Source organism: Salvelinus fontinalis, chromosome 7, assembly GCF_029448725.1.
Source record: "Salvelinus fontinalis isolate EN_2023a chromosome 7, ASM2944872v1, whole genome shotgun sequence".
NCBI lineage: Eukaryota > Metazoa > Chordata > Actinopteri > Salmoniformes > Salmonidae > Salvelinus > Salvelinus fontinalis.
Window position 1 is genome coordinate 13,100,107 of NC_074671.1, and position 27,561 is coordinate 13,127,667.

Consider the following 27,561-nt stretch of genomic DNA (forward strand, 5'->3'; position numbering starts at 1 on the left):
TAATTCACTGTATTACAATTCCAGTGAGTCAGAAGTTTACATACACTAAGTTGACTGTGCCTTTAAACAGCTTGGAAAATTCCAAAAAATTATGTCATGACTTTAGAAGCTTCTGATTGGCTAATTGACATCATTTGAGTCAATTGGAGGTGTATCTGTGGATGTATTTCAAGCCTACCTTCAAAGAGTGCCTCTTTGCTTGACATCATGGGGAAATCAAAAGAAATCAGCCAAGACCTCAGAAACAAAATTGTAGACCTCTACAAGTCTGGTTCATCCTTGTGAGCAATTTCCAAACGCCTGAAGGTATCACGTTCATCTGTACAAACAATAGTACACAAGTATAAACACCATGGGACCACGCAGCCGTCATACCGCTCAGAAAGGAGACGCGTTCTGTCTCCTAGAGATGAACGTACTTTGGTGCGAAAAGTGCAAATCAATCCCAGAACAACAGCAAAGGACCTTGTGAAGATGCTGGAGGAAACAGGTACAAAACTATCTATATCCACAGTAAAACGAGTCCGATGTCGACATAACCTGAAAGGCCACTCAGCAAGGAAGAAGCCACTGCTCCAAAACCGCCATAAAAAAGCCAGACTACGGTTCGCAACTGCACATGGGGACAAAGATTGTACTTTTTGGAGAAATGTCCTCTGGTCTGATGAAACAAAAATAGAACTGTTTGTCTATAATGACCATCATTATGTTTGGAGCACGGGGGTGGCAGCATCATGTTGTGGGGGTGCTTTGCTGCAGGAGGGACTGGTACACTTCACAAAATAGGTGGCATCATGAGGGAGAAAAATGATGTGGATATATTGAAGCAACATCTCAAGACATCAGTCAGGAAGTTAAAGCTTGGTCGTAAATTGGTCTTCCAAATGGACAACGACCCCAAGCATACTCCCAAAGTTGTGGCAAAATGGCTTAAGGACAACAAAGTCAAGGTATTGGAGTGGCCATCACAAATCCCTGACCTCAATCCTATAGAAAATTTGTGGGGAGAACTGAAAAAGCGTGTGCGAGCAAGAAGGCCTACAAACCTGACTCAGTTATACCAGCTCTGTCAGGAGGAATGGGCCAAAATTCACCCAACTTGTTGTGGGAAGTTTGTGTAAGGCTACCCGAAACGTTTGACCCAAGTTAAACAATTAAAAGGCAATGCTACCAAATGCTAATTGAGTGTATGTAAACTTCTGACCCACTGGGAATGTGATGAAATAAATAAAAGCTGAAATAAATCATTCTCTCTACTAATATTCTGACATTTCACATTCTTAAAATAAAGTGTTTATCCTACCTGACCTAAGACAGAGAATTTTTACTAGGATTAAATGTAAGGAATTGTGAAAACCTAAGTTTAAATGTATTTGGCAAAGGTGTATGTAAACTTCCCGACTTCAAATGTATATAGTATATAATCCTGTAAGGTAGTATAGTCTATATATAGCATATAGTCCTGTAATGTATTATAGTCCTGATTGGTAGTATATTATTTGTATAGTATATAGTCCTGTAAGAAAGTGTGGTCCTGTAAGTATAGTCTGTGTTTATTTTATAGTCCTGTATGGTAATATAGTCTATATATGGTCATGTAAGGTAGTTTAATCTATATATAGTCTATATATAGTATATAGAACTTTAAGGCAGTGCAGTCCTGTAAGATAGCATATAGTCCTGTAGGGTAGTATAGTCTACATATAGTATAGAGTCCAGTAAGGTAGAATGGTCCTGTAAGGTAGCATCGTTTATATATCGTATATAGTCCTGTAAGGTAATATGGTGCTGTAAAGTAGTATAGTCCTGTAAGGCAGTATTGTCTACATATAGTACATAGCCCTGTAGGATGGCATGGTCCTGGAATGTAGTATAAGTCTGTAAGGTAGTATAATCTATATATAGTGTTGGGTTCTTATTTTTCAGAGTAAATAACTCACGCACACTAGAGAAGCTTTAAACCAAGTTTAATCATTCCCCAAAGGTTCTGTACAGCTGTAATCAGACAGCAAAACATTTCAGACATCACAGTTATATACATCCTACTTAAGACACTCCTCCTCCTTAGAGTTTATGGCTCCACAGGAAAGAAGGTAACCAAATACTAACCCTGATTACTCCCTTAAGGGGAACTGACCTCACCCCTCACCTCCTGATCCACATACTGTATATCCATTTGTCTTCCCTATATCAACACATCGCTCTCCTCTCCTCCATCAAACACATTCCAAAGCCTTCTGTCTGTCTTCAGAGTACCATTAACTTCTAACATAGTCATTTCCTATCATCCATTTACTACCTCAATGATCAAAGTTTAGCCGATTCCAACAATAGTATATAATCCTGTAAGGTAGTATTGTCCTGTTTGTAAGTCTATATATAGTACATAGTCCTGTAAGGAAGTATAGTCTATCTTTAGTATATCATCCTGTGAGGTAGTATAGTCTCTATATAGTCCTGTAATTAGTATAATCATGGGAGGTAGTATGGTCTATATATAGTATATAGTCCTGTAAAGTAGTATAGACCTGTAATGAAGTATAGTTTATATATAGTCCTGTAAGGTAGTATGTATAATATATAGTCCTGTAAGGTGGTATTGTTCTGTAAGGTAGTACAGTCTATATATAGTTAATAGTCCTAATAGGTAGTATAGTCTAAATATATAGTATATAGTCCTGTAAGATAGTATAGTCTACGTATATTAATAGTCCTGCAAGTTAGTATAGTCTACATATAGTATATAGTCCTGGAAGGTAGTATAGTCTATATATAGTATATATTCCTATAATGTAGTATAGGCCATATATAGTATCTAGGCCTGTAATGCAGTATACTCCTTTAAGGTGGTATAGTCTATATATAGTGTATAGTCCTTAAGGTAGTATGGTCTTGTGAGGTAGGACAGTCTATGTACAGTATACTATATCATCCTGTAAGGTAGTATAGTCTATATATAGTCCTTTAAGGTCGTATAATCCTGCCAAAAACATGTTTTGAAAAAATTATAAATTCTATGGAATTACTATATTGAACAAAAATATAAACCCAACATGTAAAGTGCTGGTGCCATGTTTCATAAACTGAAATACTTGATCAAAGAAATGTTTCATTGGCACAAAAACCTTATATCTCACAAATTTGTTTACATCCCAGTTAGTGAGCATTTCTACTTTGACAAGATAATCCATGCACCTGGCAGGTGTGCCATATCAAGAAGCTGATTAAACAGCATGATCAAGATACACAGGTGCACCTTGTGCAGAGGACAATAAAAGGCCACTCTAAAATGTGCAGTTTTGTCACACAACACAATGCCACAGATGTCTCAAGTTGAGAGAGCGTGCAATTGGCATGCTGACTACAGGAATGTCCACCAGAGCTGTTGCCAGATAATTTAATGTTAATTTCTCTACCATAAGCCACCTCCAACGTCATTTTAGAGATTTTGGCAGTAGGTGCCACAGGCATCACAACCGCAGAGTTTCCCAGTGGGGAAATCCATAGATTAGGGCCTAATGAATTTTTTTCAATTGTCTGATATCCTCATATAAACTGTAATTTAGTCAAATCTTTGAAATTGTTGCATGTTGCGTTTATGTTTTTGTTCAGTATATAATATACAAAAGGGGAAATATATACGTGGCAAAGAAAATAAAAGACAATGTGCGAGTTGTTCTGTTGCAATGGTGAGCCTGTGGCACAGGACAATTATCCCAAAGCATACCTACAAGGCTGAATGTTTGCTTTCAACTCTGGTTTCTTAAATTAAATCCAAGTTACTAAATCCTTCCAAAAAACTTTAAATCCAACTTAGATCTTGTGAAATTCAGCCATAGCCTTCGTGCAGGTCTTCTCCCCTTATTTGATGAACAATGCTTATCTTGATTTCAAGCTTTGTAAGGTAGTGTGGGGGTAAAATGGTTTCGTTAGCCTAAAATGCTATGAAATGCTTGAGTTGAATAGTGCTATTTACTGGTAATTTCCTCTGATGTCCAGTAACCTCTTCATACACCGCAGAAAGGAGTGATTTGTTATTGTCTCGTTAGCAACCAGGCTAAATTCTTGTTCTGTTTGTTTAGACTCTAAAGATCTTATCACTCCCCTATCGTCGACACGAACACTGTGAGGACTGGTTAGAACCGGTTCTTGTTTGTACTATTCTGGGAAGGCTTTCCACTAGATGTTTAAGAATTTCTGCGGGGACTTGCTTCCGTGAGGTCGGGCACTGATGTTGGGCGATTGGGTCTGGCTAATCGGTGTTCGATGGGGTTGAAGTCAAGGATCTGTGCAGGCCAGTCAAGTTGTTCCACACCAATCTCGACAAACCATTTCTATATGGACCTCACTTTTGTGCCTTCCCCAAACTGTTGCCACAAAGTTGGAAGCACAGAATCGTCTATAATGTCATTGTATGCTGTTGTGTTAAGATTTCCCTCCACTGGAACTAAGGGGCCTGAACCATGAAAAAACAGCCCCAGACCATTATTCATCCTCCATCAAACGTTACAGTTGGCACTATGCATTCAGGCAGATAGCGTTCATTCTCCTGGCATCTGCCAAACCCAGATTCAGCCGTCGGACTGCCAGATGGTGAAGTGTGATTCATCACTCCAGAGAACGCGTTTCCACTGCTCCAGAGTCCAATGGCAGCGAGCTTTACACCACTCCAGCCAACGCTTGGCATTGCGCATGGTGATCTTAGGCTTGTGTGAGGCTGCTCGGCCATGGAAACCCATTTGATGAAGCTCCCGACAAACAGTTATTGTGCTGACGTTGCTTCCAGAGGCAGTTTGGAAGTCGGTAGTGAGTGTTGCCACCGAGAACAGACGATTTTTACGCGCTACGTGCTTCAGCACTCGACAGTACCGTTCTGTGAGCTTGTGTGACCTACCACTTCGCAGCTGAACTGTTGTTGCTCCTAGACGTTTCCACATCACAATAACATCACTTACAGATGACCGGGGAAGCTCTAGCAGGGCAGCAATTTGACGAACTGACTTGTTGGAAAGGTGGCATCCTTTGACGGTGCGATGTTGAAAGTCACTGAGCTCTTCAGTAACGCCATTCTAGTGCTAGTGTTTGTTCATAGCTGTGTGCTCGATTTTATACACCTGTCAGCAACACTTGTGGCTGAAATAGCCGAATCCACATATTTTGAAGGGGTGTCCACATACTTTTGTGTGTGTATATACAGTATATAAAGACGAACATGTAAATAATCAAATTCCTCCCCGGTATACCCAGAGAGATAACTTCCTTGCAATTGCTTGAATAAACTCAATTGAAAAATGAGCTCTGCTTCATCCTTGGAACAAGTTTTTACTTTACATCTTGAGTTTATACTTTTGTTCAGTGTATATTTTTATATTCAACAGCAAATACCTTCTACGGTATATTCCTTCTTTAAAGACCAACTAACCTGCAAATTAAAGGACACCTAAAAACAGTCTGCTGTTTGTACTAGCTAAAGAACACACACAAACACACACACAGATGGACAAGTACACAGACGATTCTTCATCAATGTTCATTGTTAAATGCAAATGACGGAAGTGACATTAAAGCATGTCCATATTACGGCGTCTGAAATCAATATCCAGAATATGAATGTCCTATCCAGTCAGGTAATATTGACTGCATCAGGGAACATTTTACAGTAATAATGCCTGCAACAGGGATCATTTTACAGTAATAATGCCTGCACCAGGGATCATTTTACAGTAATAATGCCTGCATCGGGGGAAATTTACAGTAATAATGCCTGCATCGGGGAGAATTTACAGTAATAATGCCTGCATCGGGGATCATTTTACAGTAATAATGCCTGCACCAGGGATCATTTTACAGTAATAATGCCTGCATCGGGGGAAATGTACAGTAATAATGCCTGCATCGGGGAGAATTTACAGTAATAATGCCTGCATCGGGGAGAATTTACAGTAAAAATGACACATTAAGATGTTTTGATACAAGATGACTATAATAACGTTAATGATAGTGATGAAATTTGCTAAATTTAGTGTAAAATTATTATTTACAATGAGCTGGGTAGCAGGCAGATACTGTACGTCTTAGTTTACGTCTAGATAGAAACTGACAGATGTGGTTGGAAGTGGTTGTAGTGAACATGTTCTTCATCCCTGGTCCTGGCGGGCCGCAGTGTGTGCAGGATATGAATTACGGTCCTTACCCATGTACAGTTGAAGCCGGAAGTTTACATACACCTTAGCCTAATACATTTAAACTCAGTTTCACAATTCCTGACATTTAATCCTAGTAAAAATGCTTTGTCTTAGGTCAGTTAGGATCACCACTTTATTTTAAGAATGTGAAATGTCAGAATAATAGTAGAGAATATTATTTATTTCAGCTTTAATTTCTTTCATCACATTCCCAGTGGGTCAGAAGTTTACATACATTCAATTAGTATTGTTTAACTTGGGTCAAACATTTCGGGTAGCCTTCCACAAGCTTCCCACAACAAGTTGGGGGACTTTTCGCCCATTCCTCCTGACAGAGCTGATGTAACTAAGTCAGGTTTGTAGGCCTCCTTGCGCTTTTTAATTTCTGCCCACAAAATGTATATAGGGTTGAGTTCAGGGCTATGTGATGGCCACTCCAATACCTTGACTTTGTTGTCCTTAAGCCATTTTGCCTCAACTTTGGAAGTATGCTTGGGGTCATTGTCCAATTGAAAGACCCATTTGCGACCAAGCTTTAACTTCCTGACTGATGTCTTGAGATGTTGCTTCAATATATCCACCATTTTCCTCCCTCATGATGCCATCTATTTTGTGAAGTGCACCAGTTCCTCCTGCAGCAAAACACCCCCACAACATGATGCTGCCACCCCCGTGCTTCACGTTTGGGATGGTGTTCTTAGGTTTGCAAGTATCCCCCTTTTCCTCCAAACATAACAATGGTAATTATGGACAAACAGTTCTATTTTTGTTTCATTAGACCAGAGGACATTTCTCCAAAAAGTACAATCTTTGTCCCCATGTGCAGTTGCAAACCGTAGTCTGACTTTTTTTATGGCTGTTTTGGAGCAGTGGCTTCTTCCTTGCTGAGCGGCCTTTCAGGTTATGTCAATATAGGACTCGTTTTACTGTGGATATAGATAGTTTTGTACCTGTTTCCTCCAGCATCTTCACAAGGTCCTTTGCTGTTGTTCTGGGATTGATTTGCACTTTTCGCACCAAAGTACGTTCATCTCTAGGAGACAGAACGCGTCTCCTTCCTGAGCGGTATGACGGCTGTGTGGTCCCATGGTGTTTATACTTGTGTACTATTGTTTGTACAGATGAACGTGATACCTTCACGTTCATTTGGAAATTGCTGCTAAGGATGAACAAGACTTGTGGAGGTCTACAATTCTTTTTCTGAGGTCTTGGCTGATTTTTTAGATTTTACCATGATTTTAAGCAACGAGGCACTGAGTTTGAAGGTAGGCCTTGAAGTACATCCACAGGAACACCTCCAATTGACTCAAATTATGTCAATTAGCCTATCAGAAGCTTCTAAAGCCATGACATCATTTTCTGGAGTTTTCCAAGCTGTTTAAAGGCACAATCAACTTAGTGTATGTAAACTTCTGACCCACTGGAATTGTGATACAGTGAATTATAAGTGAAATAATCTGTCTGTAAACAATTGTTGGAAAAAATGACTTGTGTCATGCACAAAGTAGATGTCCTAACTGACTTGGCAAAATTATAGTTTGTTTACAAGAAATTTGTGGAGTGGTTGAAAAACTAGTTTTAATGACTCCAACCTAAGTGTATGTAAACTTCCGACTTCAACTGAATGTGGAAATATCAGGGTATGAATTTTCATACCTTTCATAGCTTTCATTTCAAAGCTTTGTATTGCATATGTTGTATTGTTTGACGAAAATGGTGGATTTTAAAACCCTGACCTGTACCACAACTATTTTACAGCAATGGCCTCACATTGGTCCTAGTGAAAATAATGTATTTGCCAAATACATAACATTTCATTCTACTCACGACCCAATGAAAATAATGCGTCTCCTTAGCACAAATGACACATTCCATTCAGCTTCATTATAAAATAATGAAACTCCTTTGAAATAAAAAGTCAGTAGTCAATCATATTGCACTTCAATAGTAACACATTGAACACGTAATGCAGAAGAGAAACGGTAGGGAGGGAGGGAGTGAATGGGATGAGAGTGTGAGTTGCATTGGAGAGGGTTTATAGACCATGGTCCATAGGATGGGCTCATGTTTATAGTGGAAATTAAGCCAACATAATCCTAATAATGTCATAAAAGTTATGGCAACTGATGCCAAATTGACTGTGATGTTAGGACCCCCCAAAAATGGCTGTCTGGCCATGTGCTATTTTAGCTAGGTAACGGTATGTGTAATAACACCAATATAGCCCAGGGTTCCAGTAAACTACCCCCATTCAATTTCATTTCCTATTTTTCTCCTCCCCACTTCTCTTTTCTGCTATCCTCCTCCCTTCTATTTCTCCTCTCATCAGAACTTGGCCCAGTCTAAAGGGTACTTGGATCCACACTCACAACAGAACTTGGCCCAGTCTACAGGGTACTTGGATACACACTCATGGCAAAACATTGTCATCATTCCACCATTATCCACATCGTTGTCGCGTTTAGCATCGTTCCTGAAGTGGAGAAAGGCAAAGAGAGTGAGAGAGAGGGCAACCACTGCAGAGGTTTAATTATTCTGAGCAATACCACAAGAGATCAGTATTCATTCTCCAGACTTGGAGTTGTCTAACACTTCATCACAATCATCACACACAATACACTCCCAGTCACTCAGCCAGGCCCTTTCCTACCTGGAGTTGGAGTTGTCTGCTTTCCTGTTGTTGAGTCCCCCTGCTGACAGACAGTTCTTCACAGAGCCGTAGGAACCTACTGGGCAGGGCTTTCCTCCAACACTGAGAGGAGGAGAAAGGAGGAGGGACAGAATGAGAGGAGAAGGAATGAAAGGAGAAGGAATGAGGGAAAGAAGGAAGAACAGGGAATAGTTTTTACTGGTGGTCTTACATTTATAGTGTGTTACATATTGGCAGGATTTATTGACGTGTGTGTGTGTGTGTGTGTGTGTGTGTGTGTGTGTGTGTGTGTGTGTGTGTGTGTGTGTGTGTGTGTGTGTGTGTGTGTGTGTGTGTGTGTGTGTGCGCGCGCATGGTATGTGCATTGTGTGTGTGTGTGTGTGTGTGTGTGTGTGTGTGTGTGTGTGTGTGTGTGTGTGTGTGTGTGTGTGTGTGTGTGTGTGTGTGTGTGTGTGTGTGTGTGTGTGTGTGTGTGTGTGTGTGTGTGTGTGTGTGGTATGTACATTGTGTGTGTGTACTAACGCAGCAGTGCAGTTAGGAGAGTAACCAGAAGGGGCGCTCCTCACTGATCCTGCAAGAGGTAATCTTAATGGATGGGATCCCTATAGGGAGGGGAGGAGAGAGAACAGGAGAATAGAGGAGAGGAAGGAGGGAGGATGAGCGAAGAGAGGAGGAGAGGGGGGATGAGGACAGGAAAGGAGGAGCGGAGATAGGAGGAGATGGGGGGGTGAGGTCAGGAAAGGAGGAGCGGAGATGAGGGGAGAGAGGATTAGCGGAGAGAGGAGGTGCGGAGAGAGGAGGTGCAGAGATTAGGGGAGAGAGGAGGTTGTGGAGATAAGGGGAGAGAGGAAAGTGGAGAGAGGAAGGGAGATGAGGAGAGCGGAGAGAGGAAGGGAGATGAGGAGAGCGGAGAGAGGAAGGGAGATGAGGGGAGAGGAGAGAAGAGAAGATGGGAGGAGATGAGGGGAGAGGAGAGAAGAGGGGGGATGAGGACAGGAAAGGAAGAGAGCGGAGAGGAGACAGGAGGATTACTTGTTAGATATTACTGTCGTCGGAACTAGAAGCACTAGCATTTCGCTAGGCTCGCATTAACATCTGCTAACCATGTGTATATTTGATTTGAGGAGCGGAAAGAAGAGGGGAGGAGACGAAGGGAGGAGACGGGGGAAGGAAAGTAGGAAAGCCGAGAGGAGATAGGAGGTGAGGAGAAGGGGGGAGAGAGGAGGTGCTGAGAGAGAAAAAGAGGAGAGGGAGAGGAAGAGCGGAGAGAGGATGTGAGGAGGACGTGCGGAGAGAAGGTGGGGAGAGAGGAGATGAGAGGAGGTGAAGAGGGGAGAGGAATAAAGGGTGTAGACATAAAAACATGACAATCCTATCTCTCCAGCAAAGTGGCTTTAGTTCAGTGAATTTGTATGTGAATGGCTGCAAAGCCCAAGAGGTTGTATAAGTTTAGTACTACAGAGTGCTAGCTCCAGTGTTAGTTAGTACTACAGAGTGCTAGCTCCAGTGTTAGTTTAGTACTATAGAGTGCTAGCTCCAGTGTTAGTTAGTACTACAGAGTGCTAGCTCCAGTGTTAGTTTAGTACTACAGAGTGCTAGCTCCAGTGTTAGTTTAGTACTACAGAGTACTAGCTCGTATTAGTTTAGTACTACAGAGTGCTAGCTCCAGTGTTAGTTTAGTAATACAAAGTACTAGCTCCAGTGTTAGTTTAGTACTACAGAGTACTAGCTCGTATTAGTTTAGTACTACAGAGTGCTAGCTCCAGTGTTAGTTTAGTACTACAGAGTGCTAGCTCGTATTAGTTTAGTACTACAGAGTGCTAGCTCGTATTAGTTTAGTACTACAGAGTGCTAGCTCCAGTGTTAGTTTAGTACTACAGAGTGCTAGCTCGTATTAGTTTAGTACTACAGAGTGCTAGCTCCAGTGTTAGTTTAGTACTACAGAGTACTAGCTCGTATTAGTTAGTACTACAGAGTGCTAGCTCCAGTGTTAGTTTAGTACTATAGTGTGCTAGATCGTATTAGTTTAGTACTACAGAGTACTAGCTCGTATTAGTTTAGTACTACAGAGTACTAGCTCATATTAGTTTAGTACTACAGAGTGCTAGTGTTAGTTAGTACTACAGAGTGCTAACTCCAGTGTTAGTTTAGTACTACAGAGTGCTAGCTCCAGTGTTAGTTTAGTACTACAGAGTGCTAGCTCCAGTGTTAGTTTAGTACTACAGAGTACTAGCTCGTATTAGTTTAGTACTACAGAGTACTAGCTCAAATTAGTTTAGTACTACAGAGTGCTAGCTCGTATTAGTTTAGTACTACAGAGTGCTAGCTCCAGTGTTAGTTTAGTACTACAGAGTGCTAGCTCCAGTATTAGTTTAGTACTACAGAGTACTAGCTCCAGTGTTAGTTAGTACTACAGAGTACTAGTTCGTATTAGTTTAGTACTACAGAGTGCTAGCTCCAGTGTTAGTTTAGTACTACAGAGTACTAGCTCCAGTGTTAGTTAGTACTACAGAGTACTAGTTCGTATTAGTTTAGTACTACAGAGTGTTAGCTCCAGTGTTAGTTTAGTGCTACAGAGTACTAGCTCCAGTGTTAGTTTAGTACTACAGAGTGCTAGCTCCAGTATTAGTTAGTACTACAGAGTGCTAGCTCCAGTGTTAGTTTAGTACTACAGAGTACTAGCTCCAGTGTTAGTTTAGTACTACAGAGTGCTAGCTCCAGTGTTAGTTTAGTACTACAGAGTGCTAGCTCCAGTGTTAGTTTAGTACTACAGAGTGCTAGCTCCAGTGTTAGTTGAGTACTACAGAGTGCTAGCTCCAGTGTTAGTTAGTACTACAGAGTGCTAGCTCCAGTGTTATTTTAGTACTACAGAGTACTAGCTCGTATTAGTTTAGTACTACAGAGTGCTAGCTCCAGTGTTAGTTTAGTACTACAGAGTACTAGCTCGTATTAGTTTAGTACTACAGAGTGCTAGCTCCAGTGTTAGTTTAGTACTACAGAGTACTAGCTCGTATTAGTTTAGTACTACAGAGTGCTAGCTCCAGTATTAGTTTAGTACTACAAAGTACTAGCTCGTATTAGTTTAGTACTACAGAGTGCTAGCTCGTATTAGTTTAGTACTACAGAGTGCTAGCTCCAGTGTTAGTTTAGTACTACAGAGTGCTAGCTCCAGTATTAGTTAGTACTACAGAGTGCTAGCTCCAGTGTTAGTTTAGTACTACAGAGTACTAGCTCCAGTGTTAGTTTAGTACTACAGAGTACTAGCTCGTATTAGTTTAGTACTACAGAGTGCTAGCTCCAGTGTTAGTTAGTAATACAGAGTGCTAGCTCCAGTGTTAGTTTAGTACTACAGAGTGCTAGCTCCAGTGTTAGTTGAGTACTACAGAGTGCTAGCTCCAGTGTTAGTTAGTACTACAGAGTGCTAGCTCCAGTGTTAGTTTAGTACTACAGAGTACTAGCTCGTATTAGTTTAGTACTACAGAGTGCTAGCTCCAGTGTTAGTTTAGTACTACAGAGTGCTAGCTCCAGTGTTAGTTGAGTACTACAGAGTGCTAGCTCCAGTGTTAGTTTAGTACTACAGAGTGCTAGCTCCAGTGTTAGTTGAGTACTACAGAGTGCTAGCTCCAGTGTTAGTTAGTACTACAGAGTACTAGCTCGTATTAGTTTAGTACTACAGAGTGCTAGCTCCAGTGTTAGTTTAGTACTACAGAGTACTAGCTCGTATTAGTTTAGTACTACAGAGTGCTAGCTCCAGTATTAGTTTAGTACTACAAAGTACTAGCTCGTATTAGTTTAGTACTACAGAGTGCTAGCTCGTATTAGTTTAGTACTACAGAGTGCTAGCTCGTATTAGTTTAGTACTACAGAGTGCTAGCTCCAGTGTTAGTTGAGTACTACAGAGTGCTAGCTCCAGTGTTAGTTAGTACTACAGAGTGCTAGCTCCAGTGTTAGTTTAGTACTACAGAGTACTAGCTCGTATTAGTTTAGTACTACAGAGTGCTAGCTCCAGTGTTAGTTTAGTACTACAGAGTACTAGCTCGTATTAGTTTAGTACTACAGAGTGCTAGCTCCAGTATTAGTTTAGTACTACAAAGTACTAGCTCGTATTAGTTTAGTACTACAGAGTGCTAGCTCGTATTAGTTTAGTACTACAGAGTGCTAGCTCCAGTGTTAGTTTAGTACTACAGAGTGCTAGCTCCAGTATTAGTTAGTACTACAGAGTGCTAGCTCCAGTGTTAGTTTAGTACTACAGAGTACTAGCTCCAGTGTTAGTTTAGTACTACAGAGTACTAGCTCGTATTAGTTTAGTACTACAGAGTGCTAGCTCCAGTGTTAGTTAGTACTACAGAGTGCTAGCGCCAGTGTTAGTTTAGTACTACAGAGTGCTAGCTCCAGTGTTAGTTTAGTACTACAGAGTGCTAGCTCCAGTGTTAGTTGAGTACTACAGAGTGCTAGCTCCAGTGTTAGTTTAGTACTACAGAGTGCTAGCTCGTATTAGTTTAGTACTACAGAGTGCTAGCTCCAGTGTTAGTTTAGTACTACAGAGTACTAGCTCCAGTGTTAGTTTAGTACTACAGAGTGCTAGCTCCAGTGTTAGTTTAGTACTACAGAGTACTAGCTCCAGTGTTAGTTTAGTACTACAGAGTGCTAGCTCCAGTGTTAGTTTAGTACTACAGAGTACTAGCTCGTATTAGTTTAGTACTACAGAGTGCTAGCTCCAGTATTAGTTTAGTACTACAAAGTACTAGCTCGTATTAGTTTAGTACTACAGAGTGCTAGCTCGTATTAGTTTAGTACTACAGAGTGCTAGCTCCAGTGTTAGTTTAGTACTACAGAGTGCTAGCTCCAGTATTAGTTAGTACTACAGAGTGCTAGCTCCAGTGTTAGTTTAGTACTACAGAGTACTAGCTCCAGTGTTAGTTTAGTACTACAGAGTACTAGCTCGTATTAGTTTAGTACTACAGAGTGCTAGCTCCAGTGTTAGTTAGTACTACAGAGTGCTAGCGCCAGTGTTAGTTTAGTACTACAGAGTGCTAGCTCCAGTGTTAGTTTAGTACTACAGAGTGCTAGCTCCAGTGTTAGTTGAGTACTACAGAGTGCTTGCTCCAGTGTTAGTTTAGTACTACAGAGTGCTAGCTCGTATTAGTTTAGTACTACAGAGTGCTAGCTCCAGTGTTAGTTTAGTACTACAGAGTACTAGCTCCAGTGTTAGTTTAGTACTACAGAGTGCTAGCTCCAGTGTTAGTTTAGTACTACAGAGTACTAGCTCCAGTGTTAGTTTAGTACTACAGAGTGCTAGCTCCAGTGTTAGTTTAGTACTACAGAGTACTAGCTCGTATTAGTTTAGTACTACAGAGTGCTAGCTCCAGTATTAGTTAGTACTACAGAGTGTTAGCTCCAGTGTTAGTTTAGTACTACAGAGTGCTAGCTCCAGTGTTAGTTTCAGTCAGTGTGGCCTAGCACAGAAGAGACTGTGTCTATTTTGAGATGTCCTCTAGAAGACAGAGACAGTTTTGTAAAAGAAACTGAGCAGAAAGAGACAAGCATGTGAAATAACCCCTGGGTTACACAAATATCTCTGCCATCATCTTACTGAGGACCAGCGTGTGTGTGTGTATGTGTGTGTTACCCGAGTGCTGGGCCAGGCCAGATCTCTGGGGTAAACAGGAGGAAGAGTAGGACACAGCAGGAGAGTTGGCCTTCTTCACAGGAGCAGGAGGCTTGAACTGTGGAGAGTGCAGGTGTGCGGACACCCACACCCGCACTGTTGCAACACACTCACTGTGTATGGATCACACACTTAAAAGAACCGTTAAACACTCATACCCAGGCTTCAGTGCTGTCCTTCACTCATACCCAGGCTTCAGTGCTGTCCTTCACTCATACCCATCGTCAGTGCTTTCCTTCACTCATACCCAGGCTTCAGTGCTGTCCTTCACTCATACCCATCGTCAGTGCTTTCCTTCACTCATACCCAGGCTTCAGTGCTGTCCTTCACTCATACCCAGGCTTCAGTGCTGTCCTTCACTCATACCCATCGTCAGTGCTTTCCTTCACTCATACCCAGGCTTCAGTGCTGTCCTTCACTCATACCCATCGTCAGTGCTGTCCTTCACTCATACCCATCGCCAGTGCTGTCCTTCACCCATACCCATCGCCAGTGCTGTCCTTCACTCATACCCATCGCCAGTGCTGTCCTTCACTCATACCCATCGCCAGTGCTGTCCTTCACTCATACCCAGGCTTCAGTGCTGTCCTTCACTCATACCCAGGCTTCAGTGCTGTTTTCCACTCATACCCAGGCTTCAGTGCTGTCCTTCACTCATACCCAGGCTTCAGTGCTGTCCTTCACTCCTACCCAGGCTTCAGTGCTGTCCTTCACTCATACCCAGGCTTCAGTGCAGTTCTTCACTCATACCCAGGCTTCAGTGCTGTTCTTCACTCATACCCAGGCTTCAGCGCTGGACTTCACATTTGTGTGCGTGCAGCTCCTTACAGAATTGAATGTGTCTGCTGCATTCTCACTGAACTGCCGCTGGCAGGATGGACACTGGACATAATCTGAAACAACACAATCACACAGTTCTCAGACTAACTTTGCTTTACAGCGCTCAGTGGTAAGGCTGAGGCAAGCTGCAATGCATGCAGGAGGAAGCAGTGGAGACAGAGAGAGGAAGCAAGCAGAGAGAGAGAGAGAGAGAGAGAGAGAGAGGTTAGTACAGTGGCTCTTGGGGTTGGGGTCCCATGAGAAATCTGTACTAATCTTACGAAACAAGTTACCAATCAATATGAAGATCTCCACATGGGCCTAGACCTCCTATAAACCTACAGGCCTATATTAAAATGCAAAACACTTGTTTTATCGCTAATGCTAAGTGTCAACGTGAATCATATTTCCCCTCTTTTAGGGGTAAAACATTAGAATTGTAAAGCTAATAGGCTATGTGTTTGTTGATGGACTGAGGTGAATGAACCTACAGCAGCCAAGGTGACAATGGCTGTGGTCATTTTGGCATGTTTTTGCTGTTCTCCAAATAGCACATTAATGTTTATTCATTTTATATTGTATAGAAAAGCAGTAAATTCCAGACTAAAACCCTGGTTACAGCCCTGATCCTGTTGCCATGTCACTTTACCCCACCTACAGTGCCTTCGGGAAAATATTCAGACCCCTTTACTTTTTCCACATTTTGTTACGTTACAGTCTTATTCTAAAATGAAATAATTGTTTCACCCCTCATCAATCTACACACAATACCCCATAATGACAAAGCAAAATTAGGTAGACATTTTTACTAATTATATATATATATATAAAATGAAACATCACATGTACATGGCTATTCAGACCATTTACTCAGTACTTTGTTGAAGCACCTTTGGCAGCGATTACATCCTCGAGTCTTCTTGGGTATGACGCTACAAGCTTTGCACACCTGTATTTGGGGAGTTTCTCCAATTCTTCTCTGCAGATCCTCTCAAGCTCTGTCAGGTTGGATGGGGAGCGTTGCCTCACAACTATTTTCAGGTGTCTCCAGAGATGTTAGATCAGGTTCAAGTCTGGACTCTTGCTGGGCTACTCAAGGACATTCAGAGACTTGTCCTCCCCACTCCTGCATTGTCTTGGCTGTGTGCTTAGGGTCATTGTCCTGTTGGAAGGTGAAACTTCACCCCAGTCTGAGGTCCTGAGCGCTCTGAAGCAGGTTTTCATTCAGGATCTCGCTGTACTTTGCTCCGTTGATCTTTGCCTCAATCCTGACTAGTCTCCCTGTCCCTGAAAAACATCCCCAAAGCATGATGCTGCCACCACAAACATGATTCACCGTAGGGATGGTGATAGGTTTCCTGCAGACAAGACACTTGGCATTCAGGCCAAAGAGTTTACTCTTGGTTTCATCAGACCAGAGAATCTTGTTTCTCATGGTCTGAGAGTCTTTAGGTGCCTTTTGGCAAACTCCAAGCAGGCTGTCATGTGCCTTTTACTGAGAAGTGGCTTCCGTCTGGCCACTCTACTATAAAGGCCTGATTGGTGGAGTGCTGCAAAGATGGTTGTCCTTCTGGAAGGTTCTCCCATCTCCACAGAGGAACTCTGGAGCTCTGTCAGAGTGACCATCGGGTTCTTGGTCACCTCCCTGTCCAAGGCCTTTCTCCCCCGATTGCTTAGTTTGGCTGGGAGCCAGCTCTAGGAAGATTCTTGGTGGTTCCAAACTTCTTCCATTTAAGAATGATACAGTCCACTGTGTTCTTGGGGACCTTCAATGCTGCAGAAATATTTTGGTACCCTTCCCCAGATCTGTGCCTCGAAACAATCCTGTCTCGGAGCTCTACAAACAATTCCTTCAACCTCATGGCTTGGTTTTTGCTCTGGCATGCACTGTCAACTGTGGGACCTAATATAGACAGGTATGTGCCTTTCCAAATCATGTCCAATCAATTGAATTTACCACAGGTGGACTCCAATCAAGTTGTAGAAACATCTCAAGGATGATCAATAGAAACAGGATGCACCTGAGATCAATTTTGCATCTCATAGCAAAGGGTCTGAATGCTTATGTAAATAAGGTATTTCTGTTATTTATTTTTAATACATTTTCAAAAAAAATTACAAACCTGTTTTCGCTTTGTCATTATGGGTTATTGTGTGTAGATTGCTGAGGATTTTTTATTTAATTCATTTTAGAATAAGGCTGTAAAGTAACAAAATGTGGAAAAAGTCAAGGGGTCTGAATACTTTCCAAAGGCACTGTACATATCTACCTCAATTACCTCGTACCCCAGCACATTTACTCGGTACTGTTCCCCGTGTATATAACCAAGTTATCGTTACTCATTGCGTATTTATTCCTTGTGATATTTTTCCCCTATTATTTCTCTTTTTCCTCTCTTTGCAGTGTTGGGAATGGCCTGAAAGTAAGCATTTCACTGTAAATGTTTTTACAACGCATGTGACAAATACCATTTTATTTGATCACACAGTCACCGGATGGAATCTGGAACAACACAATCAGACAGTCACTGGAATTAATCTGAAACAACACAGTCACTGGAATTAATCTGAAACAACACAGTCACTGGATATAATCTGAAACAACACAGTCACTGGATAATATCTGGAACAAAACAATCACACAGTCACTGGATATAATCTGAAACAACACAGTCACTGGATATAATCTGAAACAACACAGTCACTGGATATAATCTGAAACAACACAGTCACTGGATAATATCTGGAACAATACAATCACACAGTCACTGGATATAATCATCTGAAACAACACAGTCACTGGATAATATCTGGAACAATACAATCACACAGTCACTGGATATAATCTGAAACAACACAGTCACTGGATATAATCTGAAACAACACAGTCACTGGATAATATCTGGAACACAATCACACAGTCACTGGGTCGTAGGAGGGGGGGTGGAGTTGGAGATAAGGGTGGTGTTACCTGGTACGTAGGAGGGGGGTGGAGGTGGGGGTAAGGCCCCCCCCTCCTTCATGACCTGAGTGAGGCCCTTGGTAGCTCTGATGGTGGCAATGAAGTCCTCGTGTTTCCTACGCCAGTTGGACTGCTTCTTGGAAGGCTCTGGCTGGAACACACACACACATACTTCAGTGACCCATTGGTGTAGAATGATGAAGGGCTAACTAGGTCCGAGGTGGTGCCGTCACAGTGTGTTGGTGGTTGTTGTTTTCTTGAGCAACACCAAGAATCCTCTGAGCAAAGTCTCTCACTTGCTTCTAAGAAACTGTTTTGTCCACTGATTGTGATGCTGCTATATTTGGCCAGCATATACTGTAAAGTCCTCTATACCAGTACTTTAGGTCTTCTTGGACGCTGAGATTTACCACTAGTGACAGAAGTGGTTTGGCATCATACCACTTCACGGTGGGTCACATGACACTCGCAGTCAACTCATATCTGGTTACAGCTCAGATCCCACGCTTGTATCCATCAGTGATTAAACTGGGTTTAATAAAGACTACACTGTATATGCACATCCAATAAGTGGATACTCCCTTTAAAATGCAGTGCAGTTCACCAGTCCCAATTCAAACACATTATCTCCTCTAGATATTCCGCATGCTCCGGGTTTAGTACGGTCATTAAAAGGACAGTACCAAGACATTGCATTTACCATAATGTTTAAGCACCTGCAAGCCAAAGAATGGAGAATAGTGACAGTGAATTAGATTCCTAAATGTGAATTAATGTTATAGGTACCAAACTGCATGCCTACCTCTTACACACAGAGTCTACCTACATATGATTTCTCCCATGAAAACGTTACTACAGGAGAACACACCTAGTTCTGTCCCAAAAGTATTGCACTATAGGGAATGAGGTGTAATTTGGGATGCACACTAACCAATTATTATGCTGGTAGCCAGCAGGGAGGGGACAGCAATCCAAGACATAACACAGCGTTGTTTTCCTTTTCAGTTGCTATTAAAATGCATGTCAGGCAGCGTGGCTAGCTCAGTTAGCTGTCAGGCAGCGTGGCTAGATCAGTTAGCTGTCAGGCAGCGTGGCTAGATCAGTTAGCTGTCAGGCAGCGTGGCTAGCTCAGTTAGCTGTCAGGCAGCGTGGCTAGATCAGTTAGCTGTCAGGCAGCGTGGCTAGCTCAGTTAGCTGTCAGGCAGCGTGGCTAGCTCAGTTAGCTGTCAGGCAGCGTGGCTAGCTCAGTTAGCTGTCAGGCAGCGTGGCTAGCTCAGTTAGCTGTCAGGCAGCGTGGCTACCTCAGTTAGCTGTCAGGCAGCATGGCTAGCTCAGTTAGCTGTCAGGCAGCGTGGCTAGATCAGTCAGATGTCAAAATCAAATCAAATTTTATTGGACAGCTACACATATTTAGCAGATGTTATTGTAGCGAAATGCTTGTGTTCCTAGCTCCAACAGTGCAGTAGCCTCTAACAATTCACAGATGTCAGGCAGCGTGGCTAGCTCAGTTAGCTGTCAGGCAGCGTGGCTAGCTCAGTTAGCTGTCAGGCAGCATGGCTAGCTCAGTTAGCTGTCAGGCAGCGTGGCTAGCTCAGTTAGCTGCCAGGTTAGCGTAGCGGGTCTACCAGAAGTTAAGGGTTATAGGAGGAAGGCCATTGTTGTGTTTGGAGGAAAAAGGGGGAGTCTTGCAAGCCAAAGAACACCATCCCAACCGTGAAGCACGGGGGTGGCAGCATCATGTTGTGGTAGTGCTTTGCTGCAGGAGGGACTGGTGCACTTTACAAAATAGATGGCATCACGAGGGCGTAAAATTATGTGGATATATTGAAGCCATCTCAAGACATCAGTCAGGACGTTAAAGCTTGGTCGCAAATGGGTCTTCCAAATGGACAATGACCCCAAGCATTCTTCCAAAGTTGTGGCAAAATGGCTTAAGGACAGCAAAGTCAAGGTATTGGAGTGGCCATCACAAAGCCCCGACCTCAATCCCAACTGAAAAAGCGTGTGGGGGCAAGGAGGCCTACAAACCTGATTCAGTTACACCAGTTCTGTCAGGAGGAATGGGCCAAAATTCACCCAACTTATTGTGGAAAGCTTGTGGAAGGCTACCCAAAATGGTTGACCCATGTTAAACAATTTAAAGGCAATGCTACCAAATACTAATTGAGTGTATGTAAACTTCTGACCCACTGGGAATGTGATGAAATAAATAAAAGCTGAAATAAATCATTCTCTCTACTATTATTCTGACATTTCACATTCTAAAAATACAAGTGGTGATCCTAACTGACCTAAGACAGGGAATTTTTACTAGGATTAAAATGTCAGGAATGAACGAAAACTGAGTTTAAATGTATTTGGCTAAGGTGTATGTAAACTTCAGACTTCAACTGTACGTTAAGTTGTCTTTTTTTTAAAACATATTGACGAGTTAGTTAATTAAGATGCTGAATATAAAAAGGGGCTTCTATAGAAATAGGTCAGGCCTCTTGCTTAATAGTACAAAGCAGATAATTCAATCTATGTTCTTACTGGTCCTACACTATAGCGAAATCATCTATATGAATGCAGCTGCCACTTCATTAAAGCCTTTAGTTACATTTAACCCTAGAGCACTTTGTTTTATTATGGGTACAGGTTCAGTACACATCCCTTTGTGTTATAATGGGTACAGGTTCAGTACACATCTCTGCATTCTCTATCATAAAGTAGGCTGACCCTCTGAGGTCACGTAGGTCAATTCGTTGCTCTCTTTGCCTTTATACAGCTCTTTTACATACTGTAAACTCCCTCTGTAGCTAACATCTACAATAACCATTAGATGTACGAGTCAGAGTTATCATACACAGTCTCAGGGATAGCTAACTCTGGAAATTCCGTTGGTCTGTACAGAGTTAGGTAAATCAGCTCTTTGCCCCTTACATGTGGAATAACAAGCTTCTCTAAACATTTATGTTTTGGTGTCTCTAGGTTAATTCAGACTGCTGAATGAGGCCTGTTACAACGTACTTACAAAACCTTTCAACGCATTTGTGAAACCATTCAGTCATGGATGTATGTAAACATATTTAATACATATTGCTTGTTACAGAAGACTACTGTTGTACATTGAATATCCATTCATCCCTGTTACACCTTCTTGATGTGATGGTTTTCTATGGCTGTACATGTTTCTAATCCACAGTGTGAAGAGTGGTTTCCATAAAGTTATTACCAACCTGAAATGACCTTTATGATCGTTCTTACCACTATTACCTTGGGGTTCTAATCCCCCTCTTTCAAAATCCCCACTGTGAACAAATCTTTAACATTCATGATCCTTCACTATATTTATCCCTAAACCTCCCACAATAACTATTGTTATTCTCAATGACCTTACTGCCAATATGATAGTTGTACACAGCTAAATACATTGGAGACAGTTTATGTCTTTCGTTATGCAAACATTTGTTTATTAGATTCTATTTCTCATTTAAGAATAATGTTGTTTCTATTCTATATGCTTTGGTCATGTGTTCTCTTATGGGTCAATGATTTTAATTACAATATAGAAATTATGTTCTTGGCTCAATTACTTAAAAGTGCATGTGTTCCCAGGTGCATATTTGGGAGCCCATATACATTCAGGATGTAAGGCTTACTAGTTATGTCAAATGTTAAGAAGACCTGGTTGTTGTAACAAAAACACAAAACAAAACATTTTATTTAAAAAAAAAACAGCAAAGTTTTATACTTTGACCACATCTTTTCACATACTTTTTATTTGGGTCTTTTTAATTCACTACGTTGCTTGGCTCCAGCCATTGGAAGCTCTGTGCATGTACAAAGAAAAATAACACAATTCAACCATTGATGGATGGTGACAAAAATAATGACATTGCCAGTAGTCATGTCAAGGTTTTCAATGTTTTATTGGTGGAGTGTCACAATCGTGTGGTGGATTGACGGACCAAAACGCAGCTTTAGGAAAATAAGCCATCTCCTTTTTATTTGAAGAAGGCAAACGAAACAAACACACTTATGAACTAAACAAAACAAGAAAACGATCGTGAAGCTAAACAACGATGTGCACACACAGGCTACAAACGTATCACATAGACAACTACTCACAACAAATGAAAGCCTATGGCTACCCTAAATAAGGCTCCCAATCAGAGACAACCGAAATCAGCTGTCTCTGATTGGGAACTCATTCAGGTAACCATAGACTCTCCTAGACAACTAAACATACATAGACAACGCTAGACACATGTACTCAACACAAACCCATATACTACACCAACAACCCCTTTACCATAGAAACACCCAAAACCAACAAAACACAAACATTCCCCATGTCACACCCTGACCTAACTAAAATAATAAAGAAAACAAAGAATACTAAGGCCAGGGCGTGACATAACCCCCCCCTTAAGGTGCGAACTCCGGGCGCACCATTACACAGTCTAGGGGAGGGTCTGGGTGGGCTTCCATCCACGATGGCGGCTCCGGCTCTGGTTGTGGTCCCCACGTCACCACAGTCCCTAACCGCCTCCTTAACTTCCTCCAAATGACCCCCCTCCACATTAACCCCATTGCATTAAGGGGCAGTTCCGGACTAAGGGGCAGCTCCGGACTAAGGGGCAGTACCAGGGTAAGGGGCAGTACCAGGGTAAGGGGCAGTACCAGGGTCAGGGGCAGCTCCGAACTAAGGGGCAGTACCAGGGTAAGGGACACCCCCAGGATAAGGGGCAGCTCCGGACTGAGGAACGGCAGCTCCGGACTGAGGGACTGCAGCTCCGGACTGAGGGATGGCACATGGCTGGCTGACGGATCTGGCTGCTCATGGCTAGCTGACGGATCTGGCTGCTCATGGCTAGCTGACGGATCTGGCTGCTCATGGCTAGCTGACGGATCTGGCTGCTCATGGCTAGCTGACGGATCTGGCTGCTCATGGCTGGCTGACGGATCTGGCTGCTCATGGCTGGCTGACGGATCTGGCTGCTCATGGCTGGCTGACGGATCTGGCTGCTCATGGCTGGCTGACGGATCTGGCTGCTCATGGCTGGCTGACGGATCTGGCTGCTCATGGCTGGCTGACGGATCTGGCTGCTCATGGCTGGCTGACGGATCTGGCTGCTCATGGCTAGCTGACGGCTCTGGCTGCTCATGGCTAGCTGACGGCTCTGGCTGCTCATGGCTAGCTGACGGATCTGGCTGCTCATGGCTAGCTGACGGATCTGGCTGCTCATGGCTAGCTGACGGATCTGGCTGCTCATGGCTGGCTGACTGATCTGGCAGATCCTGTCTGATTGGCGGCTCTGGCAGATCCTGTCTGGTTGGCCGCTCTGGCAGATCCTGTCTGGTTGGCGGCTCTGGCAGATCCTGTCTGGTTGGCGGCTCTGGCAGATCCTGTCTGGTTGGCGGCTCTGGCAGATCCTGTCTGGTTGGCGGCTCTGGCAGATCCTGTCTGACGGACGGCTCTAGCGGCTCCTGTCTGGCTGGCGGCTCTAGCGGCTCCTGTCTGGCGGACGGCTCAGTAGGCTCATGGCAGACGGGCGGCTTTGCAGGCTCATGGCAGACGGGCGGCTTTGCAGGCTCATTGCAGACGGATGGCTCAGATGGCGCTGGGGAGACGGATGGCTCAGATGGCGCTGGGGAGACGGATGGCTCAGATGGCGCTGGGGAGACGGATGGCTCAGATGGCGCTGGGGAGACGGGCAGTTCAGTCATCGCTGTGCAGACGGCAGACTCCTGCCGGCTGAGGCGCACTGTAGGCCTGGTGCGTGGTGCCGGGACTGGTGGCACCGGGCTGGGGACACGCATCTCAGGGCTAGTGCGGGGAGCAACAACAGGACGCACAGGACTCTGGGGACACACAGGAGGCTTGGTGCGTGGTTTAGGCACTGGTGGTAAAGGGCTGGAGACACGCACCATATGGCTAGTGCGCGGAGGAGGCACTGGGGGCGGGGAGGTGGCGCCGGAAATACCGGACCGTGCAGGCGTACTGGCTCCCTTGAGCGTCGAGCCTGCCCAACCTTACCTGGTTGTATCCTCCCCGTCACCTGACCAGTGCGGGGAGGTGGAATAACCCGCACCGGCCTATGTAGGCGAACCGGGGACACCATGCGTAAGGCTGGTGCCATGTACGCCGGCCCGAGGAGACGCACTGGTGACCAGATGCGGTGGGCCGGCTTCATGACATAAGGCTCAACACTCAGTCTAGCCCGGCCGATACGTGGAGCTGAAATGTACCGAACCGGGCTATGCACGCGTACAGGAGACACCGTGCGCTCTACTGCGTAACGCGGTGTCTGCCCGTACTCTCGCTCTCCACGGTAAGTACAGGGAGTAGGCGCAGGTTTCCTACCTGACTTCGCCACACTCCCTTTAAGGCCCCCCCAAGAAATTTTTGGGTTGTACTCACGGGCTTCCAGCCTTGTCTCCGTGCTGCCTCCTCATATCGCCTCCTCTCGGCTTTAGCTGCCTCCAGCTCTTCACGAGGAAGGCGATATTCTCCCGGTTGTGCCCACGGCCCCTTACCATCCAGTATCTCCTCCCATGTCCACGAATCCTGTGTAGGTGGGTCCTGTTGCCGCTTTCCATGCCGCTTGGTCCTGTATTGGTGAGTAGTTCTGTCACGATCGTGTGGTGGATTGACGGACCAAAACGCAGCTTTAGGAAAATAAGCCATCTCCTTTTTATTTGAAGAAGGCAAACGAAACAAACACACTTATGAACTAAACAAAACAAGAAAACGATCGTGAAGCTAAACAACGATGTGCACACACTGGCTACAAACGTATCACATAGACAACTACTCACAACAAATGAAAGCCTATGGCTACCCTAAATAAGGCTCCCAATCAGAGACAACCGAAATCAGCTGTCTCTAATTGGGAACTCATTCAGGTAACCATAGACTCTCCTAGACAACTAAACATACATAGACAACGCTAGACACATGTACTCAACACAAACCCATATACTGCACCAACAACCCCTTTACCATAGAAACACCCAAAACCAACAAAACACAAACATTCCCCATGTCACACCCTGACCTAACTAAAATAATAAAGAAAACAAAGAATACTAGGGCCAGGGCGTGACATGGAGTTTATGGATTTGCATGTGGCTGTGCATTATAGGATGCCTACATAGGAAAGAGGATCTGATCATGCCTATTAGTATTCTTGATCTAAAAATATACACAACTGTTATGGGGTTAATTCCACATCTGTCTGCATTGCTTGGTAGTGTATTGGCATGGTTTGAGACAACATAAATAATACAATTTAAGTAAAGTAAAAATAAACGGAATTATCCTAAATTGAGAGATGTATAAAAAAAATGTGTTAACACATCAACATCTTTCAGAATGTATCTGTTTTTAGTATAGAATGCCATGTATACAGATTATATTGCAACTTTTTGTGTTTTGTCTTAATGATTGATTTTTAGTAAATAGGAAACTCAACTGTGTGTTGGTCCGAGAAACATGAACTAGATAGTTGTTTTATGTTTGTGAAACCTTGAAAATGAATGCAATGAGAAGTGATTTTGTAACAACAGCTTTGAATGGGTAATTGTATCAAATATACATCATTGTATGTTTGAATTAGCACTCATATAAAACTGTTTTCATCACTGCCTTGTAAACTCATTCTTGTAAGTTGGAGCTACTGTACATGATTGTCTGGGGCTGCTGTACAGATTGTCTGGGGCTGCTGTACATGATTGTCTGGGGTTGCTGTACAGATTGTCTGGGGCTGCTGTACATGATTGTCTGGGGCTGCTGTACAGATCTGAGCACTTGACAAGACGTTAACATTTCTGGTTACATCTCACCTGTAACATAATAATAAACATTATGATAATAATAATATTTTTATTATAATAATAATACAAATCTGTTAAATCAACCAAATGTATTTCTCAAAACCCCTTTTTGCATCAGCAGTTGTCACAAAGAGTTTTACAGATACCCAGTTAAAAAAATCTACGACCCATCAATGCATATGTCGAAGCACAGCATCTAGGAAATACTCCCTAGAAGTCATAAACCTAGGATTAAAACTAGAGAGGAACCATGCTCCCAGGGCTGGGCTGAGTGGACATTTAAGAGTACATGAGCCCCTTATTGTTATTCAAGATGTTCCAACGATCGTAGATGACCATCAGGGTCATATAATAACCAGGGTGGCTATAGAGTAGAGGTCGACCGATTAATCGGAATGGCCGATTAATTAGGGCCGATTTCAAGTTTTCATAACAATCGGTAATTGGTATTTTTGGACACCGATTTGCCGAATATATATATATATTTTTTACACCTTTATTTAACTAGGCAAGTCAGTTAAGAACACATTCTTATTTTCAATGACGGCCTAGGAACGGGGGGTTAACTGCCTTGTTCAGGGGCAGAATGACAGATTTTTACCTTGTCAGCTCATGGAATCATTTTTGCAATCTTCCGGTTACTGGTCCAACGCTCTAACCACCTGCCTTACATTACACTCCACGAGGAGCCTGCGTGGCAGGCTGACTACTTGTTACGCGAGGGCAGCAAGAAGCCAAGGTAAGTTGCTAGCTAGCATTAAACTTATCTTATAAAAAACAATCAATCTTAACATAATCACTAGTTAACTACACATGGTTGATGATATTACTAGTTTATCTAGCTTGTCCTGCGTTGCATATAATCGATGCGCCTACTTCGACAAACGGGGATGATTTAACGAGCGCATTTGCCAAAAATGACCAATGTACCTAACCATAAACATCAATGCCTTTCTTTAACTTTTACTGCCTCTGAAACCCGGATCCGGGATCCCCCCCCACCCCCCCACACTGATTAGCATCGCTAGCATAGCGTCACATTTAAATAGTAGCATCTAAATATCATTAAATCACAAGTCCAAGACACCTAATGAAAGATACAGATCTTGTGAATAAAGTCACCATTTCAGATTTTTTAAATGTTTTACAGGGAAGACAAAATATGTAAATCTATTAGCTAACCATGTTACCAAAAGACACCCTTTTTCTTTGTCCACCATTTTTTCTCAACACCAGTAGCTATCACCAATTCGGCTAAACTAAGATATTGATAGCCACTAACCAAGAAAAAACCTCATCAGATGACAGTCTGATAACATATTTATGGTATAGGATAGGTTTTGTTAGAAAAATGTGCATATTTCAGGTATAAATCATAGTTTGCCATTGCAGCCACCAACACAAATCTCACCAAAGTGACTAGAATTACTACAGAGAGCAACGTGTATGACCAATT

At 42.9% G+C, this 27,561-nt stretch overlaps 1 pseudogene; it reads right to left on the reverse strand.

Annotated features, from left to right (window-relative positions):
- Positions 1-1,985: 1,985 nt before the first annotated feature.
- Positions 1,986-26,046, reverse strand: LOC129858898 (zinc finger C2HC domain-containing protein 1A-like; annotated as a pseudogene).
- Positions 26,047-27,561: the final 1,515 nt, after the last annotated feature.